Consider the following 21,498-nt stretch of genomic DNA (forward strand, 5'->3'; position numbering starts at 1 on the left):
ATAGTTTTCGTCCAACAGATGTGAATACATTCCCACTGCATTCTTATCGTTGCACACGTAAATTTTTCTCACTGAACACTTTAGATTTGTCACAGAACAGATTTCTAACATGCACCACATGTTTGATACATACAAAGTGGTTACAACCATATGAGTGTCAAAGATGCTATGATATGTGGTAACATTATAAAGATGTCCCATGTTTGGAAAAAGATCATATATTCACGCCTTTTACGCTAGTACAGAGAAACATTGATTTTGTGAGTTTTAGAGCGAATACTGTTCCATTATTTATAAAGATGCTAATGTCAAAGAGAGATTTTTTTAGTGCTGTATAGGTAAGACAATATATTGTTTATTGACGTTTAGCGTCATTGTAACTGTAGTAACATATAAATTTGCTACTTGATCTGCATATAGGTGAAGGAATATCATTTGCTTTGGAGGGTGGAAAAAATTTTTGGAAATTTTTCAGGAAAGGGGAGTTAGGTAACTCGGTTTGTTCATTAAGGATATAGTCTGGGGTGCTGTTTTTGTGTGTGTGTATTTCTGTTCTTCTAATATGTTCATAGTGGCTCCTTTTTGTGCTAGATATATAATTTTTAAGTTGTTGTCAATGTTTATCACTGAATGGTTTTCTTCTGCAGCATGGGCTGCAAATGCAGATTTGTTCAAGTTGCCAAGCCTTAAATCCTCAATGTCTTCTTTGTTTCCAACTTCATAACTTCTGCCTGTCTGTCCAGTGTAGAATTTTGGGCACGTATCGCATTAGATTTTGTATATTCCTGATTTACTGTAGGGTCTCTTGGAGGTATTTACGAGGGCAGTTCAATAAGTAATGCAACACATTTTTTTTCTGGAACAGGGGTTGTTTTATTCAGCATTGAAATACACCAGGTTATTCCCCAATCTTTTAGCTACACAACACTATTTTTCACCGTAATCTCCATTCAATGCTACGGCCTTACGCCACCTTGAAATGAGGGCCTGTATGCCTGCACGGTACCATTCCACTGGTCGATGTCGGAGCCAACGTCGTACTGCATCAATAACTTCTTCATCATCCGCGTAGTGCCTCCCACGGATTGCGTCCTTCATTGGGCCAAACATACGGAAATCCGACGGTGCGAGATCGGGGCTGTAGGGTGCATGAGGAAGAACAGTCCACTGAAGTTTTGTGAGCTCCTCTCGGGTGCGAAGACTTGTGTGAGGTCTTGCGTTCTCATGAAGAAGGAGAAGTTCGTTCAGATTTTTGTGCCTACGAACACGCTGAAGTCGTTTCTTCAATTTCTGAAGAGTAGCACAATACACTTCAGAGTTGATCGTTTGACCATGGGGAAGGACATCGAACAGAATAACCCCTTCAGCGTCCCAGAAGACTGTAACCATGACTTTACCGGCTGAGGGTATGGCTTTAAACTTTTTCTTGGTAGGGGAGTGGGTGTGGCGCCACTCCATTGATTGCCGTTTTGTTTCAGGTTCGAAGTGATGAACCCATGTTTCATCGCCTGTAACAATCTTTGACAAGAAATTGTCACCCTCAGCCACATGACGAGCAAGCAATTCCGCACAGATGGTTCTCCTTTGCTCTTTATGGTGTTCGGTTAGACAACGAGGGACCCAGCGGGAACAAACCTTTGAATATCCCAACTGGTGAACAATTGTGACAGCACTACCAACAGAGATGTCAAGTTGAGCACTGAGTTGTTTGATGGTGATCCGTCGATCATCTCGAACGAGTGTGTTCGCACGCTCCGCCATTGCAGAAGTCACAGCTGTGCACGGCCGGCCCGCACGCGGGAGATCAGACAGTCTTGCTTGACCTTGCGGCGATGATGACACTCGCTTTGCCCAACGACTCACCGTGCTTTTGTCCACTGCCAGATCACCGTAGACATTCTGCAAGCGCCTATGAATATCTGAGATGCCCTGGTTTTCTGCCAAAAGAAACTCGCTGTTTGCAACGCACATCCGTTACAGACGCCATTTTAACAGCTCCGTACAGCGCTGCCACATGTGGGAAGTCAATGAAACTATACGAGACGAAGCGGGAATGTTGGAAAATATTCCACAAGAAATTTCCGGTTTTTTCAACCAAAATTGGCCGAGAAAAAAAAGTGTTGCATTACTTATTGAACTGCCCTCGTACATCATGGATTACTTTTTGTTGTAATTCATTATTTGTGGGAAAGCTGATTCTGATATTTTTATTTTTAAATAAGTTTGCGATTTGGTATGATAGTGGGCCAAGACGAATGCAGTCTGATAGCCGCCAGCTTCAAGAGAGGAGTACGCTGACCATCGAGGTGAAACGAGTCTGCAAGTTGCCGTCACTGGATGCGGTGTTGCTGGCCTTAGGCCTGACATCAGCAATGAGTCTGATGCTGCTGACTTAGCACCTTTCACCTAGTGAGCCACCAGCGGGCCTATATCCAGCTGCTGCCAGCATCCAGTTCTGGAGGTCAACGGTTCGGGCCAGGGTTCGTGCAGCTGCTCAACCGCCTCCACATGTGTGGGAAAACTCTGGTGCTATCTGCCTCCGCTTGCGTGGGCGGGCACTGTTTCTGAGAGCAGTTCTCTCCGCGCTCGGTCCACGTAGTCCACGCGCCCCAGCCGCCTCTACTCCGTGTGGCTGTCATTACGTGCCGCCCCTCGCTCCTGGAATCAGCGCCCTAGCCGTGCCGCTGACGTCATTTCTGCTGAGCGACGCTGCGAGCTGCCGCCAACTACAGGCAGCTTACTGAAAGCAGCACCTCCTTGCCGACAGTGCACAGCTTTCGCCTTGGGGGGCGTTGCCACCTCCGAGTGCAGTTTCGACTGTTGTAATTTGCTGTGCGAAAGGTGAATGCTTACTATTAGTATTTTCATGACATACGTCGGACAACAACCAGCAGGCCGACCGGAGTGGCCGTACCGTTCTAGGCGCTACAGTCTGGAATCGAGCGACCGCTACGGTCACAGGTTCGAATGCTGCCTCGGGCATGGATGTGTGTGATGTCCTTAGGTTAGTTAGGTTTAATTAGTTTTAAGTTCTAGGCGACTGATGACCTCAGAAGTTAAGTCGCATAGTGCTCAGAGCCATTTGAACCATTTTGAACAACCAGCAATTTATCCTCGCTTTACTGCTATCCTGCCCAGGGTTGAGAACTATTGGCTTTCTGACCTCAGACAACCCAGTTGCATCGCCCTCAGTAGAGGCCACTCACTCCCGACCTCTACAGTACCCTCCATACCTTTTAAGAACACTAAACACGAACAACACTAATGCACTCTGGTGGCCGTTCTGCCTATCACAGAGAATTGCAGCTCCAATCACTTGCATATCCGCCAATCAGTGTGCCTGTATATCCGATGGTATCTTCTGAGCCATCCCTTATTTGTAAAATATATATTAAAAATATAGAGAGTTTCAACTAAGCTGTTTACCCCAGATATTTCTTGAACAGCTAAGTATCGTAATTTTGTTTTCACCCAGATGAACTGGAAGAAGTTCATCACTAAATGACGTTAATCCACTTTTCACAGCTGTATTTATCATAGAGATACATTTACCACCTTCGGTTTTTCAAATGAAACTTTAGTAATTTCTGCTGCTGGTACTGTAGTTCTAAAACAGGCGAATTCAACGGCGTTTCACTCTTTAAAATCCGATAAGTAGTTTCGGAGAAGTTCTAATACTGAAAACTTTAGGGCTAATTTGTGTTGAACATGTATTGCATGGAAGTTCGTTTCGTTATCTGTCAAATCATGCTTATGGTGCGCTCCCGCTAGACATAGCTGAGAGTCTGCTTACAAAATCGGAATAATGGAGAAATGTTTAATTTAAAAGTGATACTAATAGCCACTTGACTACATGTGGTTGTACAAGTACACCAACTGGAAGGTAAAGGAAGTGTCATCTCAGGATGATTCGCCACTTAACTACGGTAACGGTTCTGCTCTTGGGCGCTGACAACCTCGCCGCTGAGCGCCCGTGCATTCCAAAAACAACAACAACTGTTCTCTTGTTTCTGCTACAGCGTTCAAAGAAAGGTGCATGTAAAAAGCGAATAGATTTGTAACATAGGGAAGTGCAAAATTAACAACAACGACAGCAGAAAATAGAAAATCACAAGATACTGTGGCCATTAACATTTCCTTAAATTCATTTACTTAATAAGGTATTGGAAATGCCCATCATTTACTGCAATACACTTTTGTAGCCGTTGGTGCAAGGACTTCTGCACAGACTCAAGAGACGCGTTCGATATCATTGCACATGCTGCGACAATGCGATGTTTTAAATCCTCGTGCATAAATTTCATGTTTGAGTTTGCCGCAGAGAAAGAAGTCGAGTGCCATCAAATAAGGCGAACGTGAATGCCAACTGATAACGCCTTCAAATCCTGCCCAGAGACCAGGAAGAGCTGGGTGAGCGCTTTCATAGCCACAAGAGGGTAATGAGCCGGGCAGCCGTCGTGCTGGTACCACGTACTTTTACATACTTTAAGTTGTACTTCCTCTAGGAGAGCCAGTAGCACTTCGGCAAGAAATTGCCCGTAGCTTCTGCCCATTAAAGTTTCTTCGGTGAAGACCAGTCTCTTACAAGAGGAGGCCACGACGTTTGGAACGCGGATTTACTGCAAACTTGGTACACTCGTAGTACTCCATGACGACAACAAAATGTGTAATCAGTAGCGCGTACTTCTGAAGTGTTATTGAGAAAATCGCAAGATAATTTCGGTCGTCAAATATATACCTGCGCGTGGCCATTTTTACAATGAAGCTGCGGCAGCCGAGCAATAAAAAGTGGTTAGCGTTCAAGCACCGTAATTGCTGGATAGATGGATCGAGTCCTGATCGTCAGTTTTTTTTATTTTCAACACGTCATTTTCTTTACTATTTATATCACAATTGATATAATGGGAAAAATACGTGTGATCGGATGAACTTTTATTGAATTTACAATGTTGTTTGGCTGTCTACAAATTTTTATTATGACAAATAATATAATATTCATAACTTTATGTTTTCCATGTTTTGGCCGGCCGCGGTGGTCTAGTGGTTCTAGGCGCGCAGTCCGGAACCGCGGGGCTGCTACGGTCGCAGGTTCGAATCCTGCCTCGGGCATGGATGTGTGTGATGTCCTTAGGTTAGTTAGGTTTAAGTAGTTCTAAGTTCTAGGGGACTGATGACCACAGAAGTTAAGTCCCATAGTGCTCAGAGCCATTTGAACCATTTTTTTCCCATGTTTTGACGAAAAATACCATCCTGCAACTTGTACTCGTAATGTCGAAAGCGACGATTTATTGTACATCTTTCGAAAGGCCTGTGTGCCGGCCAAAACTTGTAGGTAACAAGTAGTTTCGGGCTCCTTCCAGGTATAAGGGATTTCTCAAATCACGGACAAGCAAACATTTTCAGTATCACTTTATGCGTTTGGTCGTTTACTAGTCGATAATTATGAATATTATGTTATTTGTGATAGTAAAAATTTGTAGACAGCCAAATAAAATTGTAAATTTAATAAAAGTTCATCCGATTACACGTATTTTCCCATTATATCATTTGTAATATAAATAGTAAAGAAAGTGACTGTGTTGAAAGTGAAAAAAGAAACTGACGAACGGCACTCGATCCATCGATCCAGCGATTACGGGGCTTGAAAGCTAACCACTCGGCTTCCGCTGCTTCATGGTAAAAATAGCCATGCGCAGGTTATATTTGACGAGCGAAATTATCTCGCGATTTTCTCAATAACACAAGTTTGCAGTAAATCCGCGTTCCAAACGTCGTGGGCCCCCCTTGTTAGTCTCCAGTAGTCGCACACTAAACGCTCTCACAACACTGCCTCTCATTTCCAACCTGCCTCAGCCGGTGATAATTCTCAATAGTGCATATTTCTTGCATTCAGCTTTCCATGATGTGTAAAGGTAGCGTCATCGGTAAAGAGAATTCTTGAAGAAAGAAGCTGTTGTCCTGATGTCGCATCACAACTGAGCGAGAGAATTCCATGCTATGTCTGCGATTCCGCTGCTTAATCTGCTGGTGAAGTGACGTATGATGAGGATGGAAGCTGTTTGAGCGCAAAATGCTAACAATGCCGGGCTGGCGTGTTACACAGGCACTCGCAGATACTGGTGGAGCGACACACAGCTGCCAGAACATCTCTTTCGTTCGCTCCGCCCGTTGCAGGTTTGCTCCGTAACCACTGCATAATATTACAGTCTTGTGACTAGGGCCTGCCTGCATCTCGTGGTCGTGCGGTGGCGTTCTCGCTTCCCACGCCCGGGTTCGATTCGCAGCGGGGTCAGGGATTTTCTCTGTCTCGTGATGGCTGGGTGTTGTGTGCTGTCCTTAGGTTAGTTAGGTTTAAGTAGTTCTAAGTTCTAGGGGACTTATGACCACAGCAGTTGAGTCCCATAGTGCTCAGAGCCATTTGAACCATTTTTGACTAGGGCCTGCCGTCGGGTAGACGTTCGCAGTGTGCAAGTCTTTCGATTTGATGCCACTTCGGCGATTTGCGCGTCGATGGGGATGAAATGATGATGATGATTAGGACAACACAACACCCAGTCCCTGAGCGGAGAAAATCTCCGACCCAGCCGGGAATCGAATCCGGGCCCTTAGGATTGACATTTTGTCGCGCTGACCACTCAGCTACCGGGGGCGGACAATATTACAGTGACCACATAGTAACAATTTTTTGCAGATTCACTGAATTGTCTTTCTTGTCGGGCACCGTGTGTCGGGATACAGTTGCGTATAGAACTTAAATCTCCTCTTCACATTTCTTCTTCATTCTCCGTAAAGGAGTAGCATATCTAGTTTCTCTTGGCTTGTGAAAGACATTTATATTTTCAAACTAACGAGCAATTGACAATCAGAATGAAGGCTACATTTTCCCTGTGCCCATTTTATAGCGGTATTGCGGTGGTGCAATACTTTTTCGCCCTTACTCGACGTGACGTATTTCGTTACATTGGTGTGAAATCACCAACTTTCGCGTAAGACAGAAATGGGATTCCTGTTCATAACAGATGAATCATTTGTCCGAAAATAGTAATCTGGTCTTAAAGAGCGAAACGGCGTTGAATTTCTCTTGGGGAGCACTTTCCCGCTAAACGCAAAGGTCAAAAGTTCGAGTCTCAGTGCGGCACACAGTTTTAATCTGCTGCGAAGTTTCACATCAGTGCACACATCGCTGCAGAGTGAAACATTCATTTTGGATCTATCACAAACGTCTTAACGATACATTCCCCGTAGTGCTTTTTTTGTTAGTAATTTGTTCTCAGATCGCAAATTAAGCTTAGCAGTTCACTTAGTGGTAGAGGTCTTCCTATCAGAGAAAACATTCCTGATGCCTCTGCACTCCTGCTATATGGAGATCGACTCCGAGAGCGGCAGCGATATTGTTTCTGTGGCACGTAATTCCGCTTTCGGCTTCCGCGACCGCAGGGGAAGGCCGTTGGCGTTCTGCACGCTGCAGTACGTAAATCCCGACTTGGCAAGTGGATCGGGAGTTAAGTGTCTCATTACTGGTGCTTAAATACACCCGTTCAAGTATAAAATTGTTGCCTCGCTTTCTGTACGTAAAATTCGAATGAAGTTAAGTTTTTAAAGCAAGTTTTCAGTTTTATCATAAGAGTACATTTTTTATTAATTCGAATCACTTTTAACCGTTTCCTCGCATTCAGTTCACGTAAGAATGATTTTTACGTGATACTTTACCTCGACTTTAAACTATTCTATCTCGACACGGATGAAGATCAATGGATAATAGAAATTTCATTTTGACTGTATACATTTATGTACCTTCGTGCAAAGCTTCAACCGATCCGTACAAGTTTAAGGTATAGAAATGGCATGTTTCAAGAACCTCCCAGAATAACGCGTTTGTTGCACGTAAAACCCAAACAAAGCAAGATTTTTTCAAACGGTTAAAATTTACCTTACACGAAGGTCGAATACACCAGTGGCAAATCTGAACCATCAGTTTCGCTGCAGTCCGGAGTTATTTAAGGGTGACCGGTTTTTCATGTAAAACCCGAACGGTCGTTAGTCATTAGTTGAGCATTGCTTTCAGCACAGTTCTCATGTTTTGCAAAAAGAGTTAATCGATTCGCACTATTTGCCTGGTCGCCAGCTACGGTTCGTTGTTGAAACCGTGCTTCATATATTGTAACATAGCTACAGCAAGACGGCTGTTCAAATGGCTGAACAGAAGGCAGCTGGTCCGGGCTAAACGAAAAGCTTTTCACCCTAAGTTCCTAGCTCAATTATGAAACGAGCAACAGGACCTCCCCTTACCACAATTCTGCGCGCCGCCTTCCCAAACGTATTTGTTGCGATTACATGTTCGAAGTCCATCGAGACTTACAACCCGAGTGCAGACATTGGGAGAACAGGCTCAACTCTGTGTGTGTGTGTGAACAGAGAGCAGGGGTGCGTGTCGAGGCGTGACGTCACGTGACGTCACGGGCTGGCGCCCACCCGGCTGTTCACCTCGCTCTCCCCGGCATCGCGAAGCCACGTCCACTTTTCTGTGACGCTCATTATTCGCGGCCACAGGAGCACCGATGTGGTGGTGGCTCGAGACACGTAGTTGCTGCATTCCAACATCTGTGCAGCGCTCGAGTTCCATCAGCTCCGAATAGGATACGCTCTGAGCTATCCGAGCACGAATGACGACCCGCCCTCCCATCCAGCCCCCCCCCCCCCCCCTCCCAAAGCCTCACTTCCGCAAGTGACTCTTGTAGTGTCTGCCAAGCTTCAACGCAAAGTTTAAGATTCGAGTCCCGGTTCCAGCACACAGTTTAAGTCTGCCAGCAAGTTTCAAGTCAGCGCGCACTCCGCTGCAGAGTAAAAATTCAATCTGGAATATACACTCCGTTCCCGACGAGGCCTTTTTATAGCAAGATCTGCACGTATATTCTGTAAAATCGCTGGAAATTACTTGGTAGAAGCGGCAATAGATAATTTACAAAATAAATGAAAATAGTTTAACACAATCAGTTTTATGTAAGACCAGCTATTACCCTCATGCAGATTGGTGCACAAGTGCTCATGTTGGGAAACATTTATAAGGAAGTGGAATACGGAGAAGGCTGTGATAGAAAAATTTTCATTATAAGTTAATTTTCCTATTAGTCACGTCCGTCATAAATATGGTTAAGTAACCGAAGATACTTATTTGTATTTACATCTACATATACAGGGTGTTTCCGTAAGAGCGTTCAAAAACTTAACAGGACGTAGAGAATGCTCCACTGAACAATTTGAGGTAGAGAAGCCAGCTTAAGGAGGTATGGAAGTAAACTTGTCTAACACTTTGCCTTGCGTTACTGTTTTCTAGCTTATTTACAGCTAACACGTACTGTCTTGTTTATTTACATGTACATTCTTTACTTCCTGCGAGGAGACAAGGAGGACGAGCCTGATTACTAGGAAGTCATGATGCAGGTTTTGTTTACTTTACTTGTCCATAAAGTGTGTCTGTTGCATCGTACTTATATTGTCCCATGACAGAACGTGCTGTGAGTCAACGACAGACCCATTCATTACTCAGCGCTATTCAAAGACGTACAGTACAATACGATGGAGCAGTACCGATACAGTTTCGCAGAACTCACTGACATGCAACTTGCATAAGGGGAGGTATGTTGCAATGCTCTCACTGCTGGAAGGCCATACAGGGAACGATTTATCAACAGGCATCAGCCGTCACGATGAGTGTTTATTTCTCTCAAGGGACGAATGCGGGAAACTGGTTCATTGGAAAGAAAAAACAAGGGACCTGGCAACATGATGACCACTCACACGCCCAATTGTGAAGAGGAGGTGCTGCGCCCGATTGTGAAGAGGAGGTGCCTGAAAGTGTTGCAGCGGACCCCACTAGAAATAATCGTCGTATTGTACGTGAAATGAGCGCTGCACGTACTAGCGTGTGGCGAAGTATGCACGAACAACGATTACACCCATCTCACCCATAACGAGTCCGTGCAATGCTTGTGACTGACTCTGCACCAAGACCGGCCCGAGTGGCCGAACGGTTCTAGGCACTACAGTCTGGAACTGCGCGACCGCTACAGTCGCAGGTTCGAATCCTGCCTCGGGCATGGATGTGTGTGATGTCCTTAAGTTAGTTAGGTTTAAGTAGTTCTAAGTTCTATGGGACTGATGACCTCAGCAGTTAAGTCCCATAGTGCTCAGAGCCATTTCTGCACCAAGGGTTGCATAGTGGTTGCTCCAACAATGGATTCATTGACCAGATTTCCTCCAAATTGTGCTGTTTACTGACTAGGCCTCATTTCATCGTGACGGTATTTCGAACAGCAGGAACAGTTATGTGTGGGATGTGGAAAACCCTCACGCTATAGTAGAGGCACACCTTCAGTTACGTTTTGCTGTGAATATCGGGGCCGGCATTGTAGGCGACAATGTCATTAGGCCATATCTTCTACTTGGCCGTCTGAATGACCATCTGTACTTCAGGTTCGTGCAAAAAGCTCTACCTGAGCTGTTGGAGAACGTACCTTTGGCTGCTCGTGAGAGGATGTGGATACAACATGACTGTACACTGCCTCAGTTCAGTGTGGATGTCCGCAACCATCTCAGTGCTGTATTTCCTGTTGGCTGTATCGGAAGGGGAGGTCCTATTCCATGGCTGCGAGGTCATGTGACCTGAATCCCCTTTATTATTTCCTACGGGGATATCTAAAGTCACTTGTGTATGAGATCCCGGTGGATACAGAGATGGAATTAGTAGCCAGAATTGTAGCTGCCTGTGGCGTGATTCGAAACACACCAGGGATATTTGTCAGAGTGCGTTAAAATCCTGTTCGCCGATGTCATGCTTGCATCGAGGCTGATGGCCGTCAGTTTCAGCGGATTTTATAAGATACAGTACAAATAGTACGTTCATTGTGCAAACGGTGGTATTTGCAGTTAACTGCAACTAATTGTAAATAAAAAAGTACACAGTAATGTGATTTTATTCCTATTATCTGCTTAAGCTGGCTTCTGCTACCCCAAGTTCCCTACCTCAAATTGTTCGGTGGAGCATCTTCTATGCCCTTTTAAATTTTTTCACGCTCTTACGCAGAGGCCCTGTATAGGGTCAAATTGAAACAGGTGACAGTGGGTCCACAGCCGACTATATTGAGACAGGGAATGAATGGTCGGAAATGCATATTTATTGTGTTATGGAAATACACAGCGTACACCGCATAATAACAACGTAGCTCATAGTAACTGTTCAAAGCGAGTATCGCCAGTCCCAAAGAATTCATGGCAACGGCGCACGCAGTTCTGTTGCATAATCGCAAAGATCCCTGGTGTCTGTTGTACACTGGAAGATACAGCGGATGACAGCGTACACCTGTCGCCACCAAACAGACACGCTGTACACAACTTAGCTCATAGCACGTGTGCCATGTGACGAATGCCTACATCTCGTTGGCACATTAACCTGTGCCACACGCACACAACTACCACTGTTGCCAGATGTCCATTGCATCAGACAGCTTGTCATGTGTCGATGGTGAGCTGAGTTACTGAGAACGGTGTATCACGTGTTGTCAAAGACGGAGCGTTAGTCGCGACGAGAGTTGGCAGACATACGTTTAATGCACGGTGCAGTATGATGAAGTGCCCCTAAAGCAGAACGAATGTACAGAGAACGCTTTCCCAGCAGGAACAAGTTTATCTTCTTGGATATCAACTTACGAGAGGCTGGGTTGTTCACACCGCAGAGTGCCGCCAAGGTTCCTCCCAAGACATGTCCGAACACCAGACTTGGAGGATATAGTACTGGGTCGTATGTCCGGCCACCCAGCAATAAGCAGCCGTCAACATGCCCGTGAAACGCACACTTCGAAGGAATCAGTGTGGAGCATACTGGTGAAACAGGCATCACAGCACTATCATAAAGAATATATATAAGCATTGAGACCAACGGATCCTAAGACCCGAATTCACTACTTTCAATGGGGTATCCACCGCAATGCTGCAGTGCCATCCGTGATGGTGTTTACAACAGCTGCGAAAGCCATATCTGGAAGGAAGACAATCCCCACGCCACCCACATTGGTGACCGCCAGCAACAAGTCTCTGTTAACGCACGGTCCTAATAGGACCTTATTTGCTGCCTCCCCTTTTGAATGGTCAGCGTTATATGGTGTTTCTGCGAGATGTGCTGCCATAGTTCTTGGAGACTGTACCTCTTGTCCACGAAAGGGTTTCAAGAAGACGGTGCACCAGCCTACTCCGATGTTAACGTCCACGAGCACCTGCACATCATGTACCCTCATCCTTGGACTGAAAGGGGAGATCCTGTCCCATGACCAGCGTGATCACCGGATCTCACACCTTTGAACTTCTTTCTCTATGGCTACGTCAAGACGTGGTGTATGAAACCCCGGTAGAAATGGATGAAGGCCTGCTTGTTAGGGCACAAGCTGCCTGTCTCTTGGTACAAGAGACACCAAGGATCTTTGAGAGAGTGCGACAGAATTTCTCGCGCCGTTGCATGCATGCACTGAGACTGGCGGTCGACGTTTCGAACAACTGCTATGAGCTACGTTGTTGTTATGTTATGTACGCTGTGAGCGTCCATGACACAATAAATATGTATTTCCGACCATTTGTTCCCTGTCTCAATGTAGTCGGTTATGGATCCACTATCACCTGTTTCAATTTGACCCTAAAGGTTTGAGACACCCTATATATTCTGTAAGACAGTGCACTTTGCACAATCGCAGTCGTGTTCCCTCGACATACGCAGTGATGGAATAATTATTGTTGGTACACCTCCTTACACTCTCTTAATCTCTCCTGCGTTACTCGAGATTTACAATGGAGGCAACAGAATTGTTCACTTCTGTTCTCTACAAGATGACCAAGTGAGAGGGCAACGTATCGTTTTTACAAGAGGCGATATAGACTTTTGATCTGCAAAACAATACTCGCAAAAATTAGTGCTCTGAATAAAAGTTAGTCTGTCCTAGGAGACATCACCCTGATATCGTGTAACACAGCCTTGATGATTGCCTCAATCCAGAGCGAGAGATAATCGACAAGTTTCTTCATGTGTTCCGTATCCAGCTGAACAGCCTCATTAGTTAATAAAATCCGCAAAACTGCCAAATTGCGGGAAAATTGACTGCAGTGATGTGGTACTTCACTCGTTATTCCAAATATTTACGCACGTTTTCTATGAGATTAGAATCCCGTTATTTAGCTCTGGTGTGTTAGGGTGCCTGAATGTCGTCAAACCAGGAACGTATCAGTGCAGCCATGTGTACACGGCTGTTCACATCGTGGAAGACGCAGCTGTTTATAACAAACTCATTATGAAGATGCAGAAGAAAGGGCAACGCTTGATCACCAATAATGTTGAAATAAATTTCATGGTTCATGTGTTGGGCACGAATGGGTATAAGTCATAGTCGGAAACCACACGCAAAGCATCAAGGCAGTCGGTTATATCGAAAAAGCGCAGTAAGATGGGTCAACTTGGATATACGACACATTAGCAGAAACAAGCTATTGTGTGTGGACGTGCCCATGACTACACAGTGAATGAAGTTGCCCGAATAGCTGGTGTATTAACGCGGACTGTACAGCGTATATGCAAAAGGGGGGGGGGGATGTACACCACTCACAATAGTACAACACGCGTAAGCACAATGGACGTAAAAATATCCTAAACGACGGGAACCGGAGTCGAATGTCGCGCCTCATCAATGAAAACTGGTTTCAAATCACAGAAATTGCTGCATGTCCATCTCAACCAATTTCCGACTCGTATTTGAAAAGGGACCTGCATACAAAGGACGTTGGGGTCGGGTATCTTGCGAAAGGCGATTCTTCACAGAGGCACGTAAAGTTACAAGTGTTCAGTGGGCCAAAAAACACAGGAGATGGACATTAGCTGACTGGAAGCAGGTATTGTGATCTTTTCAAATGATGCAAGGCGTCGGATGCAACAATGAGGCGTTTACTCGCATTCTGTGGAGGATGTAGTTCAGGCCGGAGGTGGTTCTGTGATATTTCGGGTGTGTTTTTCGTACCATGATTGGGACCAAATATTCCGTTTAGCGTGACCATAAAATAAGATTTGATCTCTTTGGTGTTCTTGGCATAATTGATTAAAAGTTGGCTTCCGGATCTTCACTCTAGTAGCTGATTCAATTTTTAGGTACAATATTTCGAAGATCGACCCAACCAGTATGAGTGGAGTCCAGGCAGTGACTTAGCTCGCAGTACTTTACGAATATGATGCGGTCGTTCGTCATAATATTTTGCATAAAATGGAATCAGCTACTCGTCTTCTGTCATACGCAGTGAAGGTCTTTGAGCGCATCACATGTAAAAGGATTCGACAAGTTAAGTGTCGCCATCAATCAATTTGGATTCGTGAAGGACTAAGGGACGGCAAACGCTGTTAGCCTGCTTATTGAAACACACCTCAAGTCAAGGCATCTACACCTTGCATTCCTTGACTTCGAAAAGGTCTTTGAACGAGTGCCACATAATTTGGCCTTCCATGCGAGAATATGGAATACCTGAAGAACTTATAAGATGGGAGAGACTGCTTACTGTGACCCGAAGAGTCGGATAGAGTCTGTAGAGCTAAATAAGGGACCTGGTTTTTCGCCTCCCCTCTTCATCACAGTCATGGATGTGGTCAGAAGAGATCCGTAGAAAATGGGTTTTTGCATATTACTGTGTGCTGGTGATGTGCTATTGTGCTCTGAAGATAACACTGACCTGCAACGTCAAGTTCAAGCCTGGAACGGCAGCCTCAGAGAAACAGGTCTAGGACTCAACGTACAAAAAACGCAGTATCTCACCAGAGATTTAAATGGGTTGGATTCCATCGCAATCAATGCTGTTGACTTCCCAACAACTACTTAGGCTCGACGATTCCTGCTGATATCAATCTCAGCGCAGAAATCTCTAAGCGGGAGAGCAGCCCATTTCTCAAATGGCATTCTGTGGCAGGTATAATCTGTGACCAGAAAATTCTAAACAAGCTTAAATCGAAAATACATCGATGTGTAATCCGTTCAGATCCACTCTATGATACTGAATGAAGGTCTTCAACTAAAGAAATGAGCGACTTTGCTACCATGGAAACAAAAATGCTCAGGTGGACTTCTGGATTAACACTGCTTGATCTTGTCACAAATGATTAAGTTTGTAAGTTATATGGAGCAGCACCAATAGTAAAGGAGAGAAAGTTGTCTACGATGATGGAATCACGTTCTTAGAGCAGACGCAACATTAGTGGCTGACACTGGTTTCAGTTTGAGAGTGAATGGTAAACGGCTAGTAGGGCGACCTAGGCAGTTATGGCTTCACACTCTGCCCGAAGATCTAAAGCTCTATCTCCTATTCCCTGATCAGGCGCAAGATAGGAGAAAATGGCGACGGAGAGCCAAAACAGCGGAGTCCGACAGCCCTTGGGAAAAAATGCCAAGGAAGTATAATAATAATAAGAAGAAGAGGAACAGGAAGGAGAAATTATTCTACTGAACACCCAAAAGCACCTTATCAATTAACCAGAATGCTTGTTCCAACACTCTCGGGGACCAAGTGCTGCACTTTCTTTTACATAGGAGACAGTCTGAGCAGCCTACTTACCAGATGATGCTGTCATTTACTGTCTCATAAAACCATTAGATGATCAGACTAAATTGCAAAACGATTTAGACGAGATACCTGTTATGTTGCGAAAACTGGAAACTATCTCTAAATAATGAAAAGTGTGAAATCATCCAAGTGAATACTAAAAGGAATCCCCTAAATTTCGAATCCTGCCTCGGGCATGGATGTGTGTGATGACCTTAGTTAGGTTTAATTAGTTCTAAGTTCTAGGTGACTGATGACATCAGAAGTTAAGTCGCATAGTGCTCAGAGCCATTTGAACCATTTGAACCCCCAAATTTCCGTTGCACGATAAAAAGCATAAATCTAAATGATGTAAATTCAACTAAATACTTAGGGATTACAATTACGAGTAACTTAAACTGGAACGATCACATAGATAATGTTGTGTGGATAGCAAATCAAAGACTGCGATTTATTGACAGAACGCTTTGAAAATGCAATAGGTCTACTGAAGAGACCGCCTACACTACGTTTGTACGTCCTCGTCTGGATTATTGCTGTGCGGTGTGAGGTCCGCATCAGATATGATTGAAGGAGAACAGAAAAAGTTCAAAGAAGGGCAGCTCATTTTGTATTGGCGCGAAACAAGGGAGAGAGTGCCACGGATGGATTGGCTATCATTAAAGCAAAGGTGATTTTCGTTGCGGCAGGATATTCTCACGAAATTTCAATCAAAGCTGTTGGCGTCCAACTACTTAGGAAGAAATTGTCATTATTATAAAATAAGAGAAATCAGAGTTTGCACAGAAATATTTAAGCGTTTGTTTTTCCCGTGCGCTGTTTGAAAATAAATGTTCAAATGTGCGTGAAATCTTATGGGACTTAACTGCTAAGGTCATCAGCCCCTAAGCTTACACACTACTTAACCTAAAGTAACCTAAGGACAAACACACACACCCATACCCGAGGGAGGACTCGAACCCTCGCCGGGACCAGCCGCACAGTCCATGACTGCAGCTCCTTAGACCGCCCGGCTAATCCCGCGCGGCGCGCTGTTTGAGAGTCGAACGATAGATAAATAGGTTGCAGGTGGTTCGATGAACCCTTTGGCAGGCACTTAATTGGTAATTGCGGACTAATCATGTGGAGGTAGATGCAGATATTTTATGATTATTGTGCTGTAGACACTTCCACCTTCCAAGATGACAACGCCATTATTCACAAGGCTGCACACTTACATTCCTGGTCTGACGAACACTCAGGCTCTCTATCGCACTTCGACTGGTCCGCTAAGTCATCCAACCTTAATCCCACATAAAATGTCTTAGGCTATTTGCAAAGCAGAGTGAAGCGTACCACTCAGCATCACCACTATTTAGTAGCTGTACGAGATCTAATAATCAATGAGGGGCTTCTGCTGGACATTGTGTACCCGACTAAACTTGTGGACTCTCATCCCCGACGAACGGAGACTGTCATCAAGGTTACACTAGGTGTTGTTTGGAAGGAGAATGGCAATTTTTTTGTCTGGTAAGATTGTCAAGAATGCATACCAACGCTGTCCTGTTAGTGGAGTGGATAGATAGTTGATTCAGAGTGTCTGAGGTGGGGTTTTCTGTGCTGAGGTACCTGTTACTCTTCTGCATATTGGGGCAGAGATGTGCAGTGAGCTGTTGGCACCCTAGGCTGGCAGCGCACTCACCTGCTGCGCGGCTTGACCCGCGGCCAGCGGTACCGCGCGAGTTTGTGCAGCAGCAGCTTCTGGTAGGGCGGCAGCACGAAGCAGCCGGCAGCGGCCGGCGGCGACGGCGAGCACGCGCGCTGTCACAGGCCGCCGCCTCCTCCACCCCCGCCGCCGCCTCCGCCGCCCCCGGCGCCCGGCGCGCCGCCCCCGCGCAGGTACAGGCTGCCGGCCGCCGCCCGCAGCATCGCGCCTCTGTACCAACACGCGCGGTCCACGGCAGGTCCCGGCACACGCAGCCGCACCCTATCGCTCTAGCTCGCGTCTCACGCGTTGACGCCCCGCCCGGAAACACTGCCTGGCGCGTCAGCGACGGCCGAGAATAAGTGGGCAACTGGGCTGTGGACTTTTGTTCCGCATATCCGCCCTTGCACGTTCACTAACGATAGTATTAGGTTGGTGCCTAAGTTCGTAGCGTTTTCTCAATAAACACCATCAATACACATACGAGGGTAATCCCGAAAGCAAGGTCTCCTATTTTTTGATAAGTACAGAACTCTGTTTGTGTGGCAGTTGGTCATACTGTAATGACGAGTGTTTCACGCGCTGTGTGTGAACATGCGCACGCCGAGCTGAGGCGCTCAGTCTTGGCTTGTCAGCCGTTGAGAATGGAGCTCCCGTTGGATGATACCGCCAAGTGCGAATTGCGCGCAATTATTCGGTTTTTGTACACAAAGGGCACTGCGCCGGTTGAAAACCATCGCCAATTGACGGAAGTGTATGGTGAATGGCTCAAATGGCTCTGAGCACTATGCGACTTAACTTCTGAGGTTATCAGCCGCCTAGAACTTAGAACTAATTAAACCTAACTAACCTACGGACATCACACACATCCATGCCCGAGGCAGGATTCGACCGTAGCGCTAGCTCGGCTTCAGACTGTAGCGCCTGGAACTGCACGGCCACTCCGGCCGGCAGTGTTTGGCGAGTCGTGCATGGATGTCAAAAATGTTCGTAAGTGGTGTAGAGAGTTTGCAGCTGGTCGGACCGAAATTCATGACGAACAAAAAAGCGGGAGACCGTTACGTTCTGTGGAGACAGTGTTGAAGGTTGAGCAAAGCATGCGTGAAGATCGGCGGTCACCCTGGATGATCTGTGCACTTTGGTTTCTGAGGTTTCCTGAAGCACCGCTCACAGAATTTTAACGGAAACATTGAACTACCTGAAGGTGTGCGCAAGATGTGTGCCACGGATGCTGACTGAGGACCACATGCGGCAACGAGTTGATGCTTCCCGTGCGTTTCTTCACCGCCTTGCAGCCGAACAGGACAACTTTCTGGACTCAATTGTCGCGGGTGACGAAACCTGGGCATAACACTTTACACCTGAGACTAAGCAACAATCACGCCAGTGGCGGCATCCTTCTTCGCCAAATACGCGGAAATTTCTAACAAACACAGTCTGTCGATAAAGTCATGAGAACTGTTTTTCGGGATCGGAAAGGAGTATTGTTGGTCGACTTTATGCCCACTGCGACCACAATTAACGCTGACAGGTACTGTGAGACTCTGAAAAAACTCAAACGGGCAATTCAGAACCGGAGAAGAGAATGTTGAGCAATGGCGTACACATTTTCCATGACAACGCTCGCCCACACATCGCTCGGCAAACCGTTGCTCTCCTGCAACAGTTTTAGTGGAACATAATCACCCACCCACCCTATAGTCCTGACTTGGCGCCCAGTGGCTATCACCTGTTCTCTAAGTTAAAAGAACATTTGGCCGGAAAGCGATTCAGCTCCGACGACGAGATTAACAGCATGGCGGCGAGCTGGTATGACATGGGCATAAAAAAACTGCCACAGCGTCTACAAAAATGCATCGACAGAAATGGTGATTATGTCGAAAAATAGCTAAATCTTCAAGCTGTAAACTGATGTAAACCATTGTAGAAATAAACAGGTCTGTGTACTTATAAAAAATAGGAGACCTTACTTTTGGGATTACCCTCGTAACAGAGGCTGCTCTCATTCTCCTTGATTATTTACAACAGTCTGTCAACGCTGGGCAAGTTTTCGATTCCACGACTTTAGAAATCAGATGGTTTTATTTGAGGCGAAGAACTCACCGAGTCATGTTAGGAGCGCATTTTCATCCGGAAAGGAATTTCCTTCGACGTTCTTGGTCAAAGAGCGGAAAATGTGAAATTCTGAGGACACAAGATCAGATGAATAAGGTGGGTGCAGAATGACTTCCCAAACCAACTTCTGTATAGTGTTTTTTGTCATTCTAGCAAAATGCAGGCGTGCGTTATCGTGGAGTAACAGTAGGCCTACTGCACGCAGGCTTGGTTGGTTAGTTGATTTGGGAGAGGGGACCAAACAGCGAGATCATCGGTCCCATCGGATTAGGGAAGGATGAGGAAGGAAGTCGGCCATGCCCTTTCAAAGGAACCATCCCGGCATTTGCCTGAAGCGATTTAGGGAAATCACGGAAAACGTAAATCAGGACGGCCGGACGCCGGTTTGGACAGTCGTCCTCACGCAGCATTTCTGGTCGTTGTTCTTGAACTGCGTCTCAGTTGTTGACAATAAATGTCAGAAGTGATGGTTACACCTCGGGAAGCAATTCGAAGTACACCACACTGTCGCTGTTTCACCAGATCCATAACGTTATCTTCTGAGGATGCGTATCGGTCTTTGGACGGGGAGTGGCTGCTTTGTTTGGGCTCAACCATGCCTTTCTTTTCCTTACGTTAGCATAAATACAGCATTTCTCGTCACCAGTAACAATACAGCATGGGAATGGTCTGTGTTGTTTACGAACCAATTAATGACGATGAAGCAGAGATGCACATATGGCAAGCCACTGATTTTTGGATTTTGGCTTAGAGCATGCGTTACCGGTAATCCCGTTTTTTGAATCTTTCACAATGGGTACAAATGTCGCAAGATGGTGGAATGATCACGGTTCATCACACTTGCCAGTTCACGGGTACACTGATGGATCGTTGTGAATTAATGCTTTTAAACGACCTTCGTCAAAATCCGAATGTCTTCCTGAACGTGGAGTGCCACTAATGTTAAAACGATTCTACTTACCGTTCTCTGCCCAATTGCATTATTCCAGTACACGGCGTAAATGTCTCTGACAGCTTCCGCTGCTGTCACTCCTCTACTGAACACAAAACAGAAAAATGTGTCGGAAACGTTTCAATTTCTCCACTTGGCACTGCATTTTCTAGCCTGTACATGTCCGCTCACTATCTCAAACGATAAATCGACAATATGTAAAGTCAAACAGTAATAGTGAATTACAAATAAAAAATGACGATCGATAATGAAACACGTAGCAACCGGAATACCAACATGCAAAACAAAAACGTAATGAACTTATGCACTAACCTAATAATAACTGCAGTACGAGGGGCAATATCTGTGATGGTAGTTGACTTTTTATTACGCAGATTAGATAAAACTAAAGACTGTGGCGCAACCCGTGAGCGGACTATTGGCCAGACTACGGGTAGAGTGCAGTCCTTCTTTTTGCCGCGGCATTAGGAGAGGGAGGGATGGTAGATACTTCACCCCGGCCGCCTTTTACTCCCGCGAAAGATCATCGGTACTCATTTTGACAGAAGGCTGAGTGGACTTATGGCCATCCTGGAGGTACTGGAGCGAGGAAAAATCCTTGCACTACCCGGGATTGAAACCCCGATTTTCAAAGCCGTAGTCTAGTGCTCTACCTGCTAGAACACCACAGCCAGCTGTAGATTGTACTTGTAAATTAAATGAAATGTGTCGTCAAACTGGAGCACACGATCTATTGGAAATACACCCTTCCATTCCCCATAAAAGGATGTTGAAGATTAGATGGACTGATGAGCTAAGGAATGAGGAATTTCTCTGCAGGATCAGCGAAGAAAGGAACGTGTGGAAAACACTGGCAAGAAGAGCGGCAGGTTGGTAGGCTATGTATTAAGACATCAGGGAACAGTTCGATGGAAGTAGATGTAGCTGTAGAGTCTAAAAATTGCAGTGCACGAGAGAGATTAGAATACGTACAATAAATAATGGACGACACAGCATGCGAGTGCTACTCTGAGATGAAGAGGTTGGCACAAGAAAGGAATTCGTGGCAGACGGCATCAGAGCAGTCAGAGGACTGACGACTCTAAAGACATATGTCTTGGTCATTTTTGGAAGATACGAGAGCGTGCTGGAA

At 45.5% G+C, this 21,498-nt stretch overlaps 1 protein-coding gene across 2 annotated transcripts in view; it reads right to left on the reverse strand.

The window, feature by feature from the left end:
- LOC126484273 (ecotropic viral integration site 5 ortholog) overlaps positions 1 to 21,498 on the reverse strand; it is a 373,708-nt gene that overhangs the window by 264,337 nt on the left and 87,873 nt on the right. The window contains exon 1 of one of the 2 annotated variants that reach the window (XM_050107708.1): positions 17,297 to 17,401. The exons of the other annotated variant lie outside the window; for it this stretch is intronic. The gene's annotated coding sequence lies outside the window, so the exon portion shown is untranslated. Of the gene's footprint in view, positions 1 to 17,296; positions 17,402 to 21,498 lie in introns of those variants that run through there. 2 annotated transcript variants of the gene reach the window in all.

The sequence above is a fragment of the Schistocerca serialis genome, chromosome 1, assembly GCF_023864345.2.
Source record: "Schistocerca serialis cubense isolate TAMUIC-IGC-003099 chromosome 1, iqSchSeri2.2, whole genome shotgun sequence".
NCBI classification, from domain to species: domain Eukaryota; kingdom Metazoa; phylum Arthropoda; class Insecta; order Orthoptera; family Acrididae; genus Schistocerca; species Schistocerca serialis.